General features: G+C 44.4%; 1 long non-coding RNA gene across 1 annotated transcript in view; it reads right to left on the bottom strand.

Annotated features, from left to right (window-relative positions):
- Window positions 1–19,998, bottom strand: part of LOC138760440 (uncharacterized) — a 240,519-nt gene that overhangs the window by 193,127 nt on the left and 27,394 nt on the right. The gene's annotated exons all lie outside the window — the stretch shown is intronic.

Here is a 19,998-nt window from a genome sequence, read left to right as displayed (position 1 = left end):
TTGACCCAGTTGGACCCTTTCCAACTGCCATGTAACTGGGGCACGAACTGTGCAAATTTCTGGTTAACTCCATTTTAGATGGCAGTTGGAAAGGACCTATTGAGGTTGCTTGGTCAGGGTCCCCATTGGACTCTGATGGGGTGGACCCAGTTGGACCCTTTCCAACTGCCATGTAACTGGGGCACGAACTGTACAAATTTCTGGTTAACTCCATTTTACATGGCAGTTGGAAAGGACCTATTGAGGTTGCTTGGTCAGGGTCCCCATTGGACTCTGATGGGGTGGACCCAGTTGGACCCTTTCCAACTGCCATGGAACTGGGGCACGAACTGTGCAAATTTCTGGTTAACTCCATTTTAGATGGCAGTTGGAAAGGACCTATTGAGGTTGCTTCTGGATGGGTGAGGTGGACGATGAGCAAGGGCCAATATTCTTGCAGGGCAGCTTGCTTACATAGTTCCAGAAGGTTTAAACAATATGTCAGGGGAATGGGAAGCATAGTGTAGCACTGCAACTGCTGCAAAGAAAAGTATGGATGCACAGCTGCCAGAGGTAGGTTAGGGAGTATGGGAGGGCTGCCAGGTTCAATTGCATTTACATTAATTCAATCAGCCTCATGGGTAAGTCAGCTGAGTTTATAGTATGTATCAGCACTTTATGATGTCATTGCAATAACAAAATGCGGTGGAGGGAAGGGCAGGCAAGAATAGAGAAGGTTGAGGAGCGACAGAGGAGGAGAGGAAGTCACACAACCGATCAGAGAGTAAAAGACAACAGTACTAACTGAAGATATCCTGCGGGATATCTTAAGAGGTTACAGAGGTAGAGCTTAGAAATAAAAGAGGTTAAGTCAATTAAATGATAAGTGGCAAATTGCAGAAAGGTGTAAGACCAGTAGGGTTACAGAAGGATTGATGTCAACCCTTCTAATATTGACCAGGTTTGCCTGAGTACAAGGGTCTTAGAAACATCAGACATTTCACCACAGAAAACATACCCTTTGGCCTTTCTAGTCTGTGCCTGGTCCCATGTAATTCTGTCTAGTTCTTAGATTGGGCAGAATTTGTTTAGTATATTCAACAACATTTTTAAGATAGTATGTAGAATACCAATAGAGATGGGGTTGGGCTTGATCGTAGCTTAGGAAGTAAAACTGGACAGGTGATGGAAGTAGAGTTGGGGGAACCCTTGGGAGAGAAGTGACTATAATTCTCCAGTTCCAAGGTAGTTCTGGAAAGGGCAAACAATGAGAAGCCTGATGAACTAAGCAGGTCAGGCAGCATCCACGGAAAGAAATGGACAGTCAACATTTCAGGTTAGGCCCCATTTTTTGAGGCTATAATGGAAAGGGAAGATATCAAGCATAAAAGGGAATGGGGTAGGTGTTGGGGTGAAGCCAAGAGGTAACTGGATACTGGACAAAAGAACAAAGGAGATGAGATAAGATCACTTGGGTGAAGGCATATCCTGTCTCTGTAGCCTGAAACCCAATGACATCAGCACTGACTTTTCCATCCCCCCCACCAACATCTGGTTCCACTTGCTATCTGCCTCTTACCGTTTCCCTTAATCCCTCCTCTCTCAACCCCATGGGCACTGCCTGCCCTGTTGAGCCCCTCCACCTTCTCATTGTTTGCTCGGGATTCCAGCCCCTGCAGTTCTACTGGTTCCTGTCACATCTTCTTAATGCAGAAGACAGAAGACCATCATCTTCAGCTTCAAGAAGTTTCTTTCCAACAGCTACTGGGCTCTTGAATCTCCTTTAGTTACACTAATAATGGACAGGTCTGACACCACATAAGGACTGTCTGCACCACTGCTTGCTAAGTCGCATTATTTTTGCCATAGGATATCTGTGAATATTTATTATCTAAATTGTTTTGTCTATTTTAATTCAATTAAGTATAGTATTGTTTTTATTTTAGCAAAGTAACTGTTCAGCTGCGGCAATTAAAAATTTTGGTGCATGTGTCCAGAGTAAAATGCGACAATAACTTATTATCATTGATTGTGGAATGCGATCACCTCTGTTTAGTGCCTGGAACTAGGGGGTTGGCTGATATCAATGGATGAAGAGAGGACCTGGTGAAAGTAGATAGGAAGCAACTGCTTGCAGGTAAAAGGACAACTGAAAAATAGGAGTCTTTGTCAAGAGAATTGGTTGGTGTTCTGGTAACGGTGAAAGGAAAAGTTGATAGAATTAGGGAACCTTGGATGACAAAGGATATTGAAATTTTGAGGGTGACTGATATGGAAAAAGAAATGAAATATATGACAGGTCTGGGATCAGAATATAAATATGTAAGAATTTAAGAAAGGAGTTGAGAGAGCAAAAAGATGTTGTAAAATATTCTTGGGGAATCTCAAGACATCCCATTAATATATTAGGACTATGAGGGAAGAGAGGAGAGAGTAAATGAAAGGGGAAATCAACGTGCGGAGTCAGGTGTCATGGACAAAGTCCCAAATATATATTTCTTATCTGCATTTACCAAGGATTCAGACATGGAAAGTCTTGAGTTCAGAGAGGGATACATGTATCACCTGAACCCAGGTCACTGATGCTGTATAGTGTTAACCAATAATGCTAACTGTGCCTTTAATTCTGATCTCCACAGCACATTTAAACAAAAACACTTGTGGGTTTACTTCTATCAGATCATTTGTCAGCTATTTATTTTCCTGACAACAAAATTCCAGTTGTTAACAACTTTGTGAATGTTAAAGGCATGTGCCATGAATTTTCATATCTTCCTTGTGAGATGAGACTGAGATTAAGAGAAGTAAACCATAATAAATTTATTCATTAATGTCATGTTTTATTCACTTCATAGCCCTTATTAAATTGCATCAGGTGCTGTTTTCCTGTATTTCCACCTGTATTACTTTGTTCCACAATTTGATTTCATCTTCAAACTGAATTGTAAAGATGTATGCTGAGGGCAAACAATTTTAGAGGCAGTGCTAATCCTTGGAATCATTTCCGACCTTTGAACAAAACAATATTTATTTATTTATTTGTAGCTTTGAATACTTGTTCTGCATATGTAAGTGTGTACATCTTGTACATCTTGTATGTTTTGCGACGAGGGCTGGTATTGCTGTTTCGCTGGATTGTGTTTGTGCAATCAGAAGATAAATAAAATTGACTCACTAATTTCACATTTCCAAAGAGCTTCCCTTAAATTCCAATCCTTGTTTCAGGTTTTGCAGTCAGCTTGTTATCTTTCTATTTGTCCCCAGCTTGACATGCCCGGACCTTAGCCACAAGTCTATTATTTAAAAAAAACCTTATGAAAAACCAAATGAATTAATACATTGGCCTTTTCTACTCTTACTCAGTCAATTCAATAAGGTTATTCAAGTCTGACCTCTTTTGAAATCCATGCTGACTCGTCTTTATTATATTTTTGGTTTCTAGACTTTCTTCTTTTATGTCTTTGAGAAAAGGATTTTGTTATCTTCTCTCCTGCTGACATTAAGTTAATTGGTCTGTAGTTCCCTTAACTTCTTCAATCTCCTTTTAAATATGGTAATCATAGTTGATGCCAGCCAGTACTCTGGCTCAGTTCCATTTATTAATGATTTTTCTAGAAATAATAAAGACTCTGCTCCTTCTTTCTAACATGCATTATTTTTGCTACATTATAGGATGTTGACAATGCAGGGCCAGTATTAATGTCTATGCCTGAATTCCCTCCAAAAATGCAATTCAAAATGTGCTGGAGAAATTCAGCTGGTCACATAGCATTTGTAGGAAGTAAGGGGTAACCGATGTTTTGGGCCTGGGCCAACCAATGTTTTGGGCCTGGGCCCTTCGTCAAGTATAACCAAAAACAGGCAGGTGCCTGAATAATAAGGTAAGGGGAGGTAGAAGGAGCAGAGGAGGGAGGAACACAGGCCAAAAGCTAATAGATCATAGGTGAAGACAGGTTGGAGAGCAGGAAGAAAAATGTTGAGAAGTCAGAGGGAGAGAGGATAGATCTCTGATGAGGGAGGGAAAGGATGGGAGAGCTAGTGCAGTCCGCCTGGAAGAAGCATTACAACAATACTTTTAGACAGGATTCCTGTATTTGGCAGTTATAAAGGAAAAAATATATATTTAAAACCAGGATATTCTTCCAAATCAGGATAAAATGTAGGTGGTTCCACTCTCTATACTTTTCATTCTAGATGGTGGATAGCATGGGTTTTAAAACAATCTTGTATTGAATTATTTTCTGTCTCATGTTCTGAGCTAGTAGATGGTTTTTACAAGCAGATTCTACAAATTGAAATTTATGGTTGCAAAACTAAAAACACTGGATTGATGAATCTGCTGATCCCTGGCAGATGCAGTATGGACACTGCAATTGAAGAAGGCAACAGGAAACCACTTCAGCATTTTTTCCTTGTATAATCATGAATTCAACTTTGACTATGGTTTCAGCTCAAAGATGGAGCCTTCACCAAAGAAGAACAGGGGAGACAACAACTATAATGTGGAGGGTCAGAGATCATGATGGATGGAGAGTCATGATCACCCACGTCATACAGTGAGGCACCTGAATCTGTATTCTGTAGTGTGATACAGTGAAAAACTCTCCAGCCAAGTCAACCTATCTTGAGTAGAACAGATGCTGCAAAATCAAACACAACTCTCTCCCATTTCTTCAGAGATCCTTTTGGAGAAATATTCCTAAGTTGCTTCAAGTCGACTTGCATGTCGACTTGCATGATGCAGCCATCATATGCGGGTGAGGAGTCATGTTTGGAGTGTTGAGTCAAAACAAAAATCAAGCAAGCTGCATTGTCTTGAATGTTCATCTTCGAGGGTGTTGTTGGATCTGCATTCATCTGGTCACAAAGCATGTATTCTTGCACACTCCTGACTCGAGTCCTGTGGTTTGGTGGAGCTAGGAGTGAGGCCCTCACCTCATGATATCTAGTTTTGGATTTTGTTTTTTCATCCAGTGCCTATTTATGCCAATTAGATGTAGCTCATTTGGTAATCTAAATATTACTATCCTTCAGAATTTGTTTTTAATTTAGATAATCATTTCTAATACTCCCTTTGTAGGATGACTTGATTCAAACATGAACCATGCAAACTATACTTTAATTTTCTATTCTCAAACTGCACTATGATATCCCTTACCTTTGCATCAGGTGGACAACGGTCTCTTCTGAATTCTGGCTTTGAGTGCAAAAGATAAACACTAAATAGTGAACTGTTTGAGATCTGGCAATGTTTTTTTTTGCAAGTTTTTTTATAATGCTGGTTTACTTCTAGCATGTCTTCTTCTGGTTTCCTCCTGGTCTTCTGCAGGGTGAATGGCTGTTACTCCAGCCATTTTTTTAAGTCATTTTTTTTTCTTCTTCCCCTTCATATTTCAGTGACTTCCAATCAATCGTATGGCTATATTCTTGTTCTCTGCCACCGTTTTATGTCTCCGTGTTACTTGGGAGGTTTCTAAAATAACTTAGAGAGATGCAAGATTCAAATAAGAGAAGAGATTTTTACTTACTGTTGCCTTCCCCATCTCTGGAAATTGTTCACACACATATACATACACCTCACAGTGGTGCCCTACAGTTACCTACAGTGAAAAGGGTATATTCTTACGCAGTTAAAAAATAGTTCACGTTATCCTGACTCTATATCAACATACATACATATTTGGCTCCTAACTTGATGTTTTGTCAAAGTCACACTTTGTCATTTCTACCATCACATTTTTTTTGAATAAGGGTATAGCAGGAGCTGAGATTACTGAGAAGGGGAGAGGCAATGGTGATTCCTTTCTGAATATCTGTTAGGATGCCACCTATGACAACCTTTATAAAGCTGTAGATTTTGCTCCATACTTACTGAAAATAATGTTGCCATTTTTTAATTAATTTGTATTTGTTATGCTGTTGTAGTTTTGATGCATTATGTGATTTTAAAAAATAGCATAATCTTAGCTGAGTACTAGCTCTGGGTAAGAAAACATTGGATTCCGGACTCATTCAGGAAGTGAACATATAATCAGATATAATCAACCCTGCAATATCAGTGAAGTACTGTTGATTTATTGCAATGTCAGAGCAGTGTTCAGAAAAGCAAAGGCATTTTCTCGGTTTCTTGGCAAATCCCACTTGCTCAGATGACTTCAAAATAGAATCATTGAGCTTTTACATTATTGATTTTTGTGTGGCTTTGTGTGAACCAACCACGGTGGCTGTACAATTCATTGGCAATGGAACACTGGGATTTGTCAAAGAAATGAAAGGCTCCAAAACAATTGCATATTCTTTTCTCTAGGTCACAGGTACCACTCAGACAACAAGTGGAAATTTGCCAAACAGATCAAACCATGGCAATTACTTCACATTAGCTGGACCTTATAGCATCATGAGTGATTCATTTGAATCCAGTGCAGTGAGATGTTTGCAGGATGTCTGGCCAAATTCTACTGCAGGACAAAATTCATTCTGCAGTGAGTGCCAGCAGATGAGGAATATCTTGATTGTATAACTATTTGTTAAAAATATCCTTTTTAATGTTGAAAATTGACATATAAAAGCATAGTTTGGTCAAACCTGAATCACTGCCACTGCACGTGGTGGCTTCTCAATCGACCAGTCTCCCATATGGTGGAGAAATTTTCTCGCAGACCAGGTAATTGGGCATTGGAGAAAATGACTGGAAACTAGAAAGCAATGCCATATAACCGTTTACAGCATGGAAACAGGCCATGTCAGCCATTCAAGTCCATGCCGGTTCACTTGAACAACTCCACTAGCTCCTCCGCAAACTCCTGAGGAAGTAGAGGCTTTCTTCATGATGCCATTGGTGTGTTGGTTCCAGGAAAGATCTTCCGAGATAGTGACTCCCAAGAACCTACATTTGCTCATCCACTAGTGATGACAATGAAACAATCAAGTCATTAAGGAAAAGTTCAAGGAAGCCAATTTGAAATCCTAATCTGATCTGGTCTTTATGTGATCCACAACCCTGTTGTTGATGGTTTAACAGAAAATGAAATGGCTTGGCAAATCATTCAAATCTGCAGCATATTCTGAAAATTTTCTATCATCTAATATGATCAAGTTTTTTAAAAAAGCATTTGCAGTTAAGGATATGACTAAACAGATTTATTGTAAAATTATACTCATTTCCTCGATACCATTCTTTTATATGTATTCTGCATAGGATATTGCTGGGGGGAACAGCCTATCAGGGATGCGTCATTGGGGTCAGGTCTCTGGCACGGGGGCTGCCCCTGAGGTTCAGAAGGGAAGGAGGGATAAGAACAGGATACTTGTAGTTGGGGACTCGTTAGTCAGAGGGACAGATAGAAGGTTTGTGGGATGAGATCGGGGATCCAGGTTGGTCTGTTGCCTCCCTGGTGCCAGGGTCAGGGATATCTCTGATCGAGTACATAGCTTTCTGCAAGGGGAAGGAGAACAGCCAGAAGTCGTGGTCCATGTGGGGACCAATGACTTAGCTAGAAGTGGGGATGAGGTCCTGAAACAGGATCATGTAGAATTAGGTAGGAAGTTAAAAAACAGGACCTCCAAGGTAGTAATCTCTGGATTGCTGGCGGTGCCACGCGCTAGTGAGGGTAGAAATAGGAGGATGTGGAGGATGAATGCGTGGCTAAAGAGATGGTGAAGGTGGAAAATGATAAGATTTCTGGATCATTGGGATCTCTTCTGGGGAAGGTCGGACCTGTACAAGAGGGACGGACTCCACTTGAACTGGAGGGGGACCAATGTGCTGGCAAGCAGATTTGCTAGAGCTGTGGGGGAAGGTTTAAACTAGTTTGGCAGGGGGGTGGGGAACAGAGTGTGAGAGCAGTGTCAAGGGAGCATGGCCACTTGGATAAGAATAAAAACGATAACAAAGGTAGGATGGAGATTAGGGTAGAAGGTAGAAAAGAGAATGTATGTGAGGGTCATTCTCTGAAATGCATATATTTTAATGCAAGAAGCATAGTGAACAAGGTAGATGAGCTTAGAGCATGGACAGATACTTAGGGTCATGATATTGTGGCAATTAGTGAGACCTGGCTACAAGAGCGGCAGGACTGGCAACTTAACGTTCCAGGATACATTTGTTTTAGATGTGATAGATTAGGGGTAAAAAAGGGGGAGGAGTTGCTCCGCTTGTTAGGGAGGACATTACTGCCGTGAGGTGGCAAGATGGTCTGGAGGGATCGTCCAGTGAGGCTGTTTGGGTGGAATTGAGGGGTGAAGGAGGCATGAGGGTGCTAATAGGGGTGTATTACAGACCACCAAATAAGTCAAGAAAACTTGAGGAACAATTGTGTAGAGAGATAACGTATATGTGTGAGAATCATAAGGTAGTGATCATGGGAGATTTTAACTTCCCTCACATTGATTGGGATGCCCATACAGTTAGAGGGCTGGATGGGCTAGAGCTCGTTAAATGTGTTCAAGATTGTTTTCTGAATCAATTAGTAGAAGAACCGACTCGTGACAGTGTAATACTGGATCTCCTATTTGGGAACGAGCTAGGTCAGGTATCAGACATTAATGTTGGAGGTCCAATTGGGTCTAGTGATCATAATTCTGTTAGTTTTAAGGTAGTTTTAGGGAAGAGCAAGGAGGGGCCTAAAGTTGAGGTTCTGGATTGGAGAAGAGCAAATTTTGAAGGAATAAGAAGGGATTTGGGGAGTATTGAGTGGGACGGGATATTTTCAGGTGAGGGTGTAAATGAAAAATGGAGGATATTCAAAAAAGAAATTTCGAGGGTACAGAGTAGTTATGTCCCAGTGAGGATCAAAGGAAAGGCTGGAAGTCATAGGGAGGCTTGGTTTTCGAGGAATATTGGAAATTTGGTTAGGAGAAAAAGGGAGGTGTACAAGAAGTATAAAGAATAGGGAGCTGAGAATTTGAAGGAGGACTACAAGGAGTGTAGAAGGAATCTTAAGAAAGAAATTAGAAAGGCCAAAAAAAGGCATGAAGAGGCTTTGGCAGACAGAATAAAAATAAATCCAAAGGGTTTCTATAAGTACATTAAAGGTAAAAGATTAGTGAGGGATAAATTTGGACCCCTTGTAGATAGTGAGGGTAGAATGAGTGAGAAGTCTGAGGAAATGGGGGAAATTTTGAATGATTTTTTTGCCTCGGTATTCACTAGGGAAAAAAATATTGAACCAGTTGAGGTAAAGAAAAATAGTGGGGAGGTCATGAAGCATATGAGGATAAACGAGGAGGAAGTGATGGCTGTGTTGAAAAAGATAAAGGTGGATAAATCTCCGGGACCGAACAAAGTATTCCCAAGGACACTCAGGGAGGCTAGTGGACAGATAGTGGGGCCATTAACAGAGATATTTAGGATGTCACTGGCCACAGGGGTAGTGCCAAAGGATTGGAGTGTGGCGCATGTGGTTCTGCTGTTTAAGAAAGGGTCTAAATGTAAACCTGGGAATTATAGGCCCATGAGTCTGACATCTGAGGTGGGCAAGTTGATGGAAAGTGTTCTGAGGGATGGTATTTACAAATATTTGGAGGTACAGGGATTGCTAGGGAGTAATCAGCATGGTTTTATCAGGGGTAGATCATGGTTGACAAACCTGATTGAGTTTTTCGAGGGGGTTACAAAAAAGGTTGATGAAGGGAAAGCTGTGGATGTTGTCTATCTAGATCTTAGTAAAGCTTTTGACAAAGTTCCCCACAGGAGGTTAGGAAAAAAGGTGGAGACATTCGGAATAAATGAGGAGGAAGTGAAATGGATTCAGCAATGGTTGGATGGGAGGTGTCAGAAAGTAGTGGTAGAAAATTGTTTGTCCAATTGGAGGCCGGTGACTAGTGGAGTTCCTCAGGGATCGGTACAAAAACAAAGGCGAGAAATCAGACTGCTCAAACTACAGGGGAATCACGCTGCTCTCCATTTGCGGCTTTCGTGCAAACAGAGGAACTACTGACATGGTCTTTGCCCTCAGACAGCTCCAAGAAAAGTGCAGAGAACAAAACAAAGGACGCTACATCACCTTTGTTGACCTCACCAAAGCCTTCGATACCGTGAGCAGGAAAGGGCTTTGGCAAATACTAGAGCGCATCGGATGCCCCCCAAAGTTCCTCAACATGGTTATCCAACTGCACGAAAACCAACAAGGTCAGGTCAGATACAGCAATGAGCTCTCTGAACCCTTCTCCATTAACAATGGCGTGAAGCAAGGCTGTGTTCTCGCACCAACCATCTTTTCAATCTTCTTCAGCATGATGCTGAACCAAGCCATGAAAGACCTCAACAATGAAGACGCTGTTTACATCTGGTACCGCACGGATGGCAGTCTCTTCAATCTGAGGCGCCTGCAAGCTCACACCAAGACACAAGAGAAACTTGTCCGTGAACTACTCTTTGCAGACGATGCTGCTTCAGTTGCCCACTCAGAGCCAGCTCTTCAGCGCTTGACGTCCTGTTTTGCGGAAACTGCCAAAATGTTTGTCCTGGAAGTCAGCCTGAAGAAAACAGAGGTCCTCCATCAGCCAGCTCCCCACCATGACTACTAGCCCCCCCACATCTCCATCGGGCACACAAAACTCAAAACGGTCAGCCAGTTTACCTATCTCGGCTGCACCATTTCATCAGATGCAAGGATCGACAACGAGATAGACAACAGACTCGCCAAGGCAAATAGCCGCTGGAAGACTACACAAAAGAGTCTAGAAAAACAACCAACTGAAAATCTTCACAAAGATAAGTGTATACAGAGCCGTTGTCATAGCCACACTCCTGTTCGGCTCCGAATCATGGGTACTCTACCAGCATCACCTACCGCTCCTAGAACGCTTCCACCAGCGTTGTCTCCGCTCCATCCTCAACATTCATTGGAGCGACTTCATCCCTAACATCGAAGTACTCGAGATGGCAGAGGCCGACAGCATCGAGTCCACGCTGCTGAAGATCCAGCTGCGTTGGGTGGGTCACATATCCAGAATGGAGAACCATCGCCTTCCCAAGATCGTGTTATATGGCGAGCTCTCCACTGGCCACCATGACAGAGGTGCACCAGAGAAGAGGTACAAGGACTGCCTAAAAAAATCTCTTGGTGCCTGCCACATTGACCACCGCCAGTGGGCTGATATCACCTCAAACTATGCATCTTGGCGCCTCACAGTTCGGCGGGCAGCAACCTCCTTTGAAGAAGACCGCAGAGCCCACCTCACTGACAAAAGGCAAAGGAGGAAAAACCCAACACCCATCCCCAACCAACCAATTTTCCCCTGCAACCGCTGCAACCGTGTCTGCCTGTCCCGCATTGGACTTGTCAGCCACAAACGAGCCTGCAGCTGACGTGTACATTCACTCCCTCTATAAATCTTCGTCCGCGAAGCCAAGCCAAGAGAGAGAGAGGAAGGCTGGAGATGTGGGCTGAGAAATGGCTGATGGTATTTAATATGAGATAAGTGTGAGGTGTTACATTTTGGAAGGGCAAATATAAATAGGTCATATGCATTAAATGGTAGGCTATTGAGATATGCAGACAAAGGGATTTAGGAGTTCTGGTAAATAGTACCCTCAATGCTGATACACAGGTAGATGGTGTGGTGAAGAAGGCATTTGGAATGTTGGCCTTCATAAATCGGAGTATTGAATTCAAGAGTAGGGAGATTATGAGGAATTTGTACAAGGCATTGGTGAGGCCAAATTTGGAGTACTGTGTACAGTTTTGGTCACCAAATTATAGGAAAGATATAAACAAAATAGAGAGAGTGCAGAGAAGGTTCACGAGAATGTTGACAGGATTTCAAGGTTTGAGTTATAGGGAAAGGTTGTGCAGACTGGGGCTTTTTTCTCTAGAGCATAGAAGATTGAGAGGGAACTTGATAGAGGTGTTTAAGATTTTAAAAGGGACAGACAGAGTAAATGTGGATAGGCTTTTTCAATGAAGAGTGGGGGAGATTCAAACTAGAGGGCATGGTTTAAGATTGAAGGGGGAAAATTATAAAGGGAACATGAAGGGAAATTTCTTTACACAAAGGGTGGTAGGGATGTGGAATGAGCTTCTAGCAGACGTGGTCGAGGCGGGATCATTGGTTACATTTAAGGAAAGACTGGATAGTTACATGGAGAGGAGAGGTCTGGAGGGGTATGGGTCGGGTGCTGGTCAGTGGGATTAGGAGGGTGGGGATTTGTTACAGCATGGACTAGTAGGGCCGAACTGGCCTGTTCTGTGCTATAAGTGGTTATATGGTTATATGGTTATATATGCACTTAGAATTTTTTTTTCCCCAAGCAGCCAGTTAAATTCAATTCCAGAGAAATATGGGGAGAAGTTTTCTAGCCTTGAACTTGAAACAGAGGATTCAATGGCAGGATTAGATTCTGCTTTTATAAGGAATTTCCAACAATGACAAATCTTCATCTGCCTGCCCCTTTCCTTGCCAACAATACATTTGGAGGATACAGTAGAACTAAGAGTATCCTGGAACCTCCCTGAAAGAAAGCACCAGTCACTATACAAAGCAGTAGGTTCCCATGGGACAGCAAGGAGAAAGTCTGAATAAATCAAGAACTTATGCCTCTATACTAAACACCATTAACAAAATTATCATCTGCTATAATGACCCAGGTTTTACATTTAACCACAATGGAACTAATTTATGCAGTTGAGCCCATATTAGCATTATATCTGCAAGAAAGGAAAAGCAAATATGGGCACTGCAAACTATTCAAAGAAGAGAAAAGCATTGTGGCGGTGCACATCAGTGATGGGAGGTGACTGGCTCTGCGTATTAAAATCACGGCAAAGGAGCAGCCGTGACAAGATAGCGCCACTGGGATCACCTTTTCCACCAGCTGGGATGGGTCCACATGCATGTGGGGCTATGTCATGATGTCATTTCTGACGTGAAGATGGGATTTACCCGTGGCCTTATAAGGCGCAGTGCGGGAAGTTTCAATACACAACTGGAGCGCAGACGAGTCCACTGAGTACTGGTCTCGTTCTTTCAACTCAATTTAGGTGACCCTGACAAGTCCAGACATCTCTGGACTCAACAGTATGGACGCTTCAGCAGTCAGTGCAGTCGCCCTTAAACTCCCGAATTTCTGGACGCTTCACCCATGCACTTGGTTTGGACAGGAAGAAGCATAGTTCCAGTTAAAGCTGATTACCTCACCAAGTACTACCATGTCGTCAGCTGTCTGGACCAAGAAACCATAGCCAGAGTGGACAACCTCATACTGAACCCACCGGAGAAAGGTAAATACTCTGCTTTGAAGGCACGCCTCATCAGCACCTACGGGCTTCCTAGAGGCCAGAGAGCAGCCAGGCTTATGCACCTGAACGGCCTAGGGGATAGAACACCTTCCGCCCTTATGAACAAAATGCTCACACTGGCAGAGGGCCACAACCCTGCCTCATGTTTGAGCAGGCATTCTTAGAGCAGATACCCAATGACATCCAGTTGCTGCTAGCAGAGGTAGATTTCAGCAATCCTTGCAAGGTCGCAGCAAAGGCAGACATTCTCTGGTGCATCAAAAGAGAGAACGAATCCACCTTGAATCAGTGGATGTGTTCCCAGGCAGAACAGGAGCCCAAAACCTGAACAAGTGGTGAATAGCCACGCCTTCACAGTCCAACAGAAGCACCAGAGGCACGGTGGTGTTTCTACCACCAGTGCTAGGGGGCATGAGCTCGGAAATGCAAACAGCCCTGCTCATTCCCAGGAAACACACAGGCCAGCCGCTGCTAATGGCTACGGTGGTTGGCCACACAAATAGCCTACTATATGTCATGGACAAAACCATGGGCCGGTGTTTCCTCATTGACACAGGAGCAGAGCTCAGCATCATTCGGCCAATGCCTTTAGAGACCTGAACACTGTCTCCAGGGCCAACCCTGCGGGCATCCAACAATACCGCCATTAATACCTTTGGCACGCGGTGCGTACCGATATGCCTTGGCGACGAGACTTTCCACTGGGATTTCACACTGGCCGCAGTGGAAAACCCACTCCTCGGCACAGATTTTCTCTGAGCCCACAGCCTGCTCGTGGACCTCAAAGCCAAACACCTAGTGCACACTCAGACATTACAGACGATCCAGCTTGTGGCCACCAGCGTTCGGGACCAGAAAGTGGCCACTGTTACCACTCCCACCGACAGGAACAGCCGCATTTTGTGTGAATTTTCGTCTATTTTCAGGTCCCAGTTCACGTCCACCATGCCAAAACACGGTGTGCAGCACAGTACAGGGCTTACCCCTCCATGCGAAGGCCAGGCGACTTCCCCCAGACAAGATGCAACTAGCCAAGGAGGAATTCAAATGAATGGAAGAGCTGGCCCAACAGTCCAAGGGCTTCCCCTCTGCACAGGGTACCCAAAACCATAGGGGGCTGGTGACCTTGCAGAGACTACTAGCGCCTCAGTGATTCAACTACCCCGGACCACTACCCAGTCCTACATGTACAGGACTTCACGGCCAACCTGCACGGCGCAGCTGCTTTCTCCAAGGTCGAATTGGTGTGAGGCTGTCACCAAATCCCCATCCACCCAGATGACATCGGGAAGACAGCCTTCATTACGCCCTTCGGACTCTTCAAGTTCCTGCGCATGCCTTTCGGAATTAAGAATGCAGCACAAATTTTACAGCACCTCATGGATGTTGTGGGCAGGGAACTGGACTTTGTTTTCTTCTACCTGGACGACATACTCATCGCCAGCAGAAACCACCAGGAACACTGTATCCACCTGCGCAATTCTACTCCTACCAGGTTGACTTTGGCTTCACAGTCAACCAAGCAAAGTGCCAATTTGGCCAGGAGGTGACAGATTTTCTAGGCCACAGAATTACTAGAGATGGAGCAACAACATTGTCAGAGAAGGTGGAGGCCATTCAGCAGTTTGCGAGACCCAACACCCTCAAGGACCTTCAGGAGTTCGTCGGCACGGTCAATATTTACATTCGCTTTATACCTGCTGCAGCATGTATCATGCGCCTCCTCTTCACCATGATGACGTCCAAGCAGAAAGATTGGCATGGAGCGAGGAGGCAGACATGGCTTTCAAAAGGACAAAGGAAGCCCTAGACTATGCCACATCACTGGTCCACCCCGAACGGACGTCCCAACCTCCCTGACATTTGACATATTGGCCACAGCGATAGGGGGCGTGCTTGAACAGCTGGTCAATGGGCATTGGAGACCACAGGCTTTCTTCAGCCACCATTTGCGCCCCAACTAAACTACAGTGCATTAGAACCAATAACTCCTAGCCCCTCTACCTCGCCGTCAGGCTCTTCTGTTACTTCCTTGAGAGCAGGCCATTCACCGTGTTCATGGACCACAAACCCTTCACCTACGCTTTCTCCAAGGTTTCCAATCCCTGGTCAGCACGCCAACAATGGCATATTTGGCATATTTCTCGGAATTCACCACCACCATTCAACATCTCTCCGGCAAGGAAACTGTCGTCACTGATGTTCTCTCAAAGCTGACTCTTCAGTCTTTCCCCCCAGGCCTAGTCTATTCTGAACTGGCACGGGCACAGGAAGATGACAAAGAGATCTAGCCATCACTGGGCTTCGTTTCAAAGATACCCTCCTGCCAGACAGCGACGTGTCCACAGGCCCACCGTGTTCAGTCATCCCAGGACACTGAAGATAACGGGTTTTCCACATCATCCACGTCCTTTCCCACCCATCCATCAAGGCCACAGCACGCATGGTCACGGAATGGTTTGTATGGCATAGCTTTTGAAAGCAGGTCGCCAAGTGGGACCGCACTTGTACACATTGTCAGGCTTCCAAGGTCCACAGACATACAAAAGTGGACGTCCAGCAATTCGAGCCACCAAGCTGATGATTCGACCACAACCACGTCAATATCATTGGTCCCCTCCCTGTTTCATGTGAGGCCCAGTATCTCCTCACAGTAGTAGACCGAGTCATGAGATAGCCAGAGGTCGTCCCCCTCAAAGACACGTCCACAGACTCCTTCAGAACACAGGGCCACATCACAATGGACAGGGTGGTACAGTTCACCTCGGCCTTGTGAACATAGCTTGTTTCCCTCCTCGGCAAAAAACTCTACCACACCACCACCTACCACTCACAGTCCAACGGCCTGGTAGAACACAGCCAGCGCCATCTTAAGTTGGCGCTCATGGCCCACCTTACCAGACCAGCTCCCTTGGGTGCTCCTGGGCATCCGGACAGCACCCGAGGAGGACCTACATGCCTCCTTGGCTGAGTTGGTATATGGTGCCCTATTGACTTTACCAGTGGAATTCCTCCCCGTCATCAGGGGCACGAATACAGAAAGAGGGGCAGTGCTGCAAAACCTAAGAAACGGGTTAGGCTCCCTTGCACCACCACCTCCCTCACACCACGGGCTCCCCCATGGTACCTTGGTGCCCGCAGATTTAATGACAAATGACTATGTGTTCATTTGCCGAGGTGCGCACTGCACCCCCCTACAAAGACCCTATGAAGGTCCCTTCAAGGTGGTCAGCAGGAATGGTAAAACATTCACTTTGGTCTTTGGGGGCAGGGAGGAACTATTCACAGCTGAATGCCTGAAGCCTGCACATCACGATCTCAGCCAGCCGGTCGCCCAACAGCCAGCCAAGCGTAGGGGCAGGCTCCCTAAAGCAAAACCGACAGAGGTCTCGGGGGCTCAACACGCTATTGCCAGTTCTGGTGGGGGTGGAGGGGTAGTGACGGCAGGCGAACCGGCTCCACATGTTACGGTTGTGGCAATGGAGCAGCCACATCAAGATGGCACCGCCGGGCTTGTCTGTTCCACCGACCGAGCCGGGTCCACGTGCACGTGGGGCTACATCATGACGTCGTTTCCGGCATGAAGCAGGACTTACCCGTGGCCTCATAAGGCGCATTACGGGAAGTTTCAATAAACAACCGGAGTGTAGGCAAGCCCACTGAGTACTGGTCTTGTTCTTTCAAGTCCGTCTAGCTGCCGCTACAGCATATCTAATCCAGGTAATATTGCAAGGCTTGTCAATGTAAGAAAGACGTGTTACACATATTCTCACTGATCTGATAACAAATCCTCTTGTTCCTATTGCTGTCATCCGGCACAGTATTTGTCCTTAAAATAAATTTATATTATATTGTTACATTTCTGGAATGGACATGTGTGAACACATGGATGGATGGTTTATATTTTTTTTTTCATGTTGTTTTGTGAAGAACTTCAGTAGAGAATGGTGACTGCAGGAGTTGCAGTCAGGAGATGGACCTAGTAACATGTGAGCAGATTATATTTAATAGAGAGATCCAGCTGTACAAAAAGAAAGGGTGAGACAGCCATGGTTTATCAAACTGGTGCATTTGGATCACAGCATCATCAAGTTATCACTCAAACTTTATTCTGGGGCATGAGAAATGGTTCTGCTTGTATGTTCACACAGCAAGAAAAAAAACCCAAGATGCGGAATGGTATAAAAAAAAACCTGAGCAGAGCGAGTTGTAAGTATTTTCCACTATTGAGAGATGTCAATGGCCTGTAGAGTTATCTGAAGTTGGAAAGGTCGACACAAATAATTAGTGAGGAGTGTATATGCTTGATCTCCAGGATCTGTGCCATGAGCAAAAATGTATGTGGGGGGAAGCATTTGTAATCCTTCTATAACAGCTTTAATCGCCAATCATGTAGGCTAAGAACAAAGGTTCTGAGCAATAATACGAAACAAAGTCATCAAAAGTTAAGTTCAGCGAGGGTTGATCTGAATTAACAACTGTAGTGACTTGGCATTCAGAGCACAGAAAGAGCACAGTCAATTCAGCCCATGCTGCCGTTTCAATGGCTATCACTAGCCTGGGAACCCCAGGGATTTGTCCATACAACCGAAGACATTTGTTCACATTCTCATATGCTCAGTGCAACAATTTGACAACTAATGCTGTCAAACTACTTGGAGTTTTAAGGGCGGCCTGGTTGGCATTGTGGCAGCAATTAGGACCAGGGTTCGAATCCCACGCAGTCTGGAAGGAGTTTGTACATTCTCCCAGTGTGTACATGGTTTTCCCCAGGGGCTCTGGTTTCCACCCACTGCTCAAAAAGGCAGCGGCGGTTGTTGGTCAATTGGGTGTAATTTGTCACCATGGGCTCTTCGGCTGAAAGGGCCTGTTACTATGTCTTAAAAAACAATGTGTTAGCTGATTTATGAAACCTAAAATTCCAGAATGTGCTGATTGCCTGCCTTAGTGCCTTAGAACTTTACAGCACGTAAATAGGCCCTTCAGCCCATCTGGTCTGTGCCAAATTATATTGCTCTTCGTTCCATCAATCTACATCTGTACCATCGCCCTGCATAGCCCTCCCTCCCATGTACATATCCCAACATCTTAAATGTTGAAATTGAGCCTGCCTCTACCACCTCTGCTGGCAGCTCATTCCAAACTCTCACAACCCTCTGAGTGAAGAAGTCCCCACTAATGTATTCCTTAAACCTTTTGCCTTTAACTCCTGCCCTCTAGTTCTTGTCTCACCCATCTAGAGTGGAAAAAGCCTGCCTGCATTTACTCTATCTATGCCCCTCATAATTCTGTAAACCTCTATCAAATCTCCCCTCATTCTCCTTCACTCCAGGGATTAAAGTCTGAACTTGTTAGATTTTTTTCCCTAATGATCAGGTCCAGGCAACATCCTTGTAAATTCTCTTTGCACTCCTTCAATCATATTGATATCATTTCTGTGGGTAGGTGACAAAAACCACACACACTATTCTAAATTTGGTCTTACCAATGTTTTATACAGCTTCAACATAGCTTCCCAACTCCTGTACTCAATGCTCAATCCTTATGAAGGACAATGTGCTGAAAGTTCCCATTGTGACCCCTTTCTTCCTATGATATGCCACTTTCAAAAAATTACTTATGTATCTATTCCTTATTCCTTCTGTTCTGCTGCACTCCACAGTTCCCTACCAGTAGAACTGTATAGGTCCTACCCTGGTTTGTCCTTTCAAAAAGGAACATTAAGGAGAACATCTTCATTACATCCCCAGCCTGGATGATAAACTCACAGGCAGAGTGGACTGAGGACTGGCTTTCTTGACCGCACTCCTTTATAATTCCTGAACCACGGTTGCAAAAATAGAGGTGAAAGGGAGAATTAAGGCTGGGATGGGGATGGGAGGGGATAGTTGGTGGGAGGCAAGATATAGGAATGATATGATAACTGGAGCTAAGACGGAAGTAATGAGCACGTCTCTGACTGCCAGACATTCTAGTGATGTAAACTGCAAAATTGGCCAACCCTTATGACTATTTTAATTTTTTTTTTTGTCAAGGGTTATTAGGGTTATTAATCTTGAATTTTTCTTCTTTCAGACACCAGACTCTCCCACTCGAAATTCCTGATCACCACTGACCAGAAGCTCAACTAAAACTGTCATGGCTACAAAAAGAGTTGGAGCTTGATATTCTGTGGCAATTAGTTCACTTCCTGACACACCATTTACAAACAAACATCTATCGTGCAAAAGTCGGGAGTGTGATGAAATTCTCTCCATCTACCTGGAGTGAAGCTCCTACAAGGTCCAAGAAACTCAACATATTCATGATAAAGCAGCCCTTCTGAGTAACATCCCATGCTCTACTTTAAACAGAGTCAGGGTCAGAACAAGTCTAATCGGTGGGGGATGGGGATGGGGATTAGAGTAATTGTGGGGTGGGGAATGGGGAGGGCGGCACAAACTGACATTTGAAAATCCACTCAGCAGTGGGGTGGGGAGAGGCGGGTGCTACACCTGCCATGAACATGCACTGCTGTCACACCTACCCCTCCCTTCGATGTAATGGACAAACAGATGTGCTTATACTCTTGGAAGCTAGGACGCTATTGCTGCAGGTGGGGGGGGGGGCCAATAACTCATGGCCATGGATGCCCCCCCACCTTGGCACTGGCCGTGACTTTAAAAACTATTTTCATCCTTCACTGGCTCATAGTGGCTGCAGTGTTCAAAATGCATTACCGTTACTCTGGTGACATCTACCAAATGTTTAACATCTATCACAAAAGCATGAGATTTTC

Source organism: Narcine bancroftii, chromosome 4, assembly GCF_036971445.1.
Source record: "Narcine bancroftii isolate sNarBan1 chromosome 4, sNarBan1.hap1, whole genome shotgun sequence".
NCBI lineage: Eukaryota > Metazoa > Chordata > Chondrichthyes > Torpediniformes > Narcinidae > Narcine > Narcine bancroftii.
Note: the sequence above shows the minus strand (reverse complement) of the source record. Positions and strands in the feature narration are given on the sequence as shown.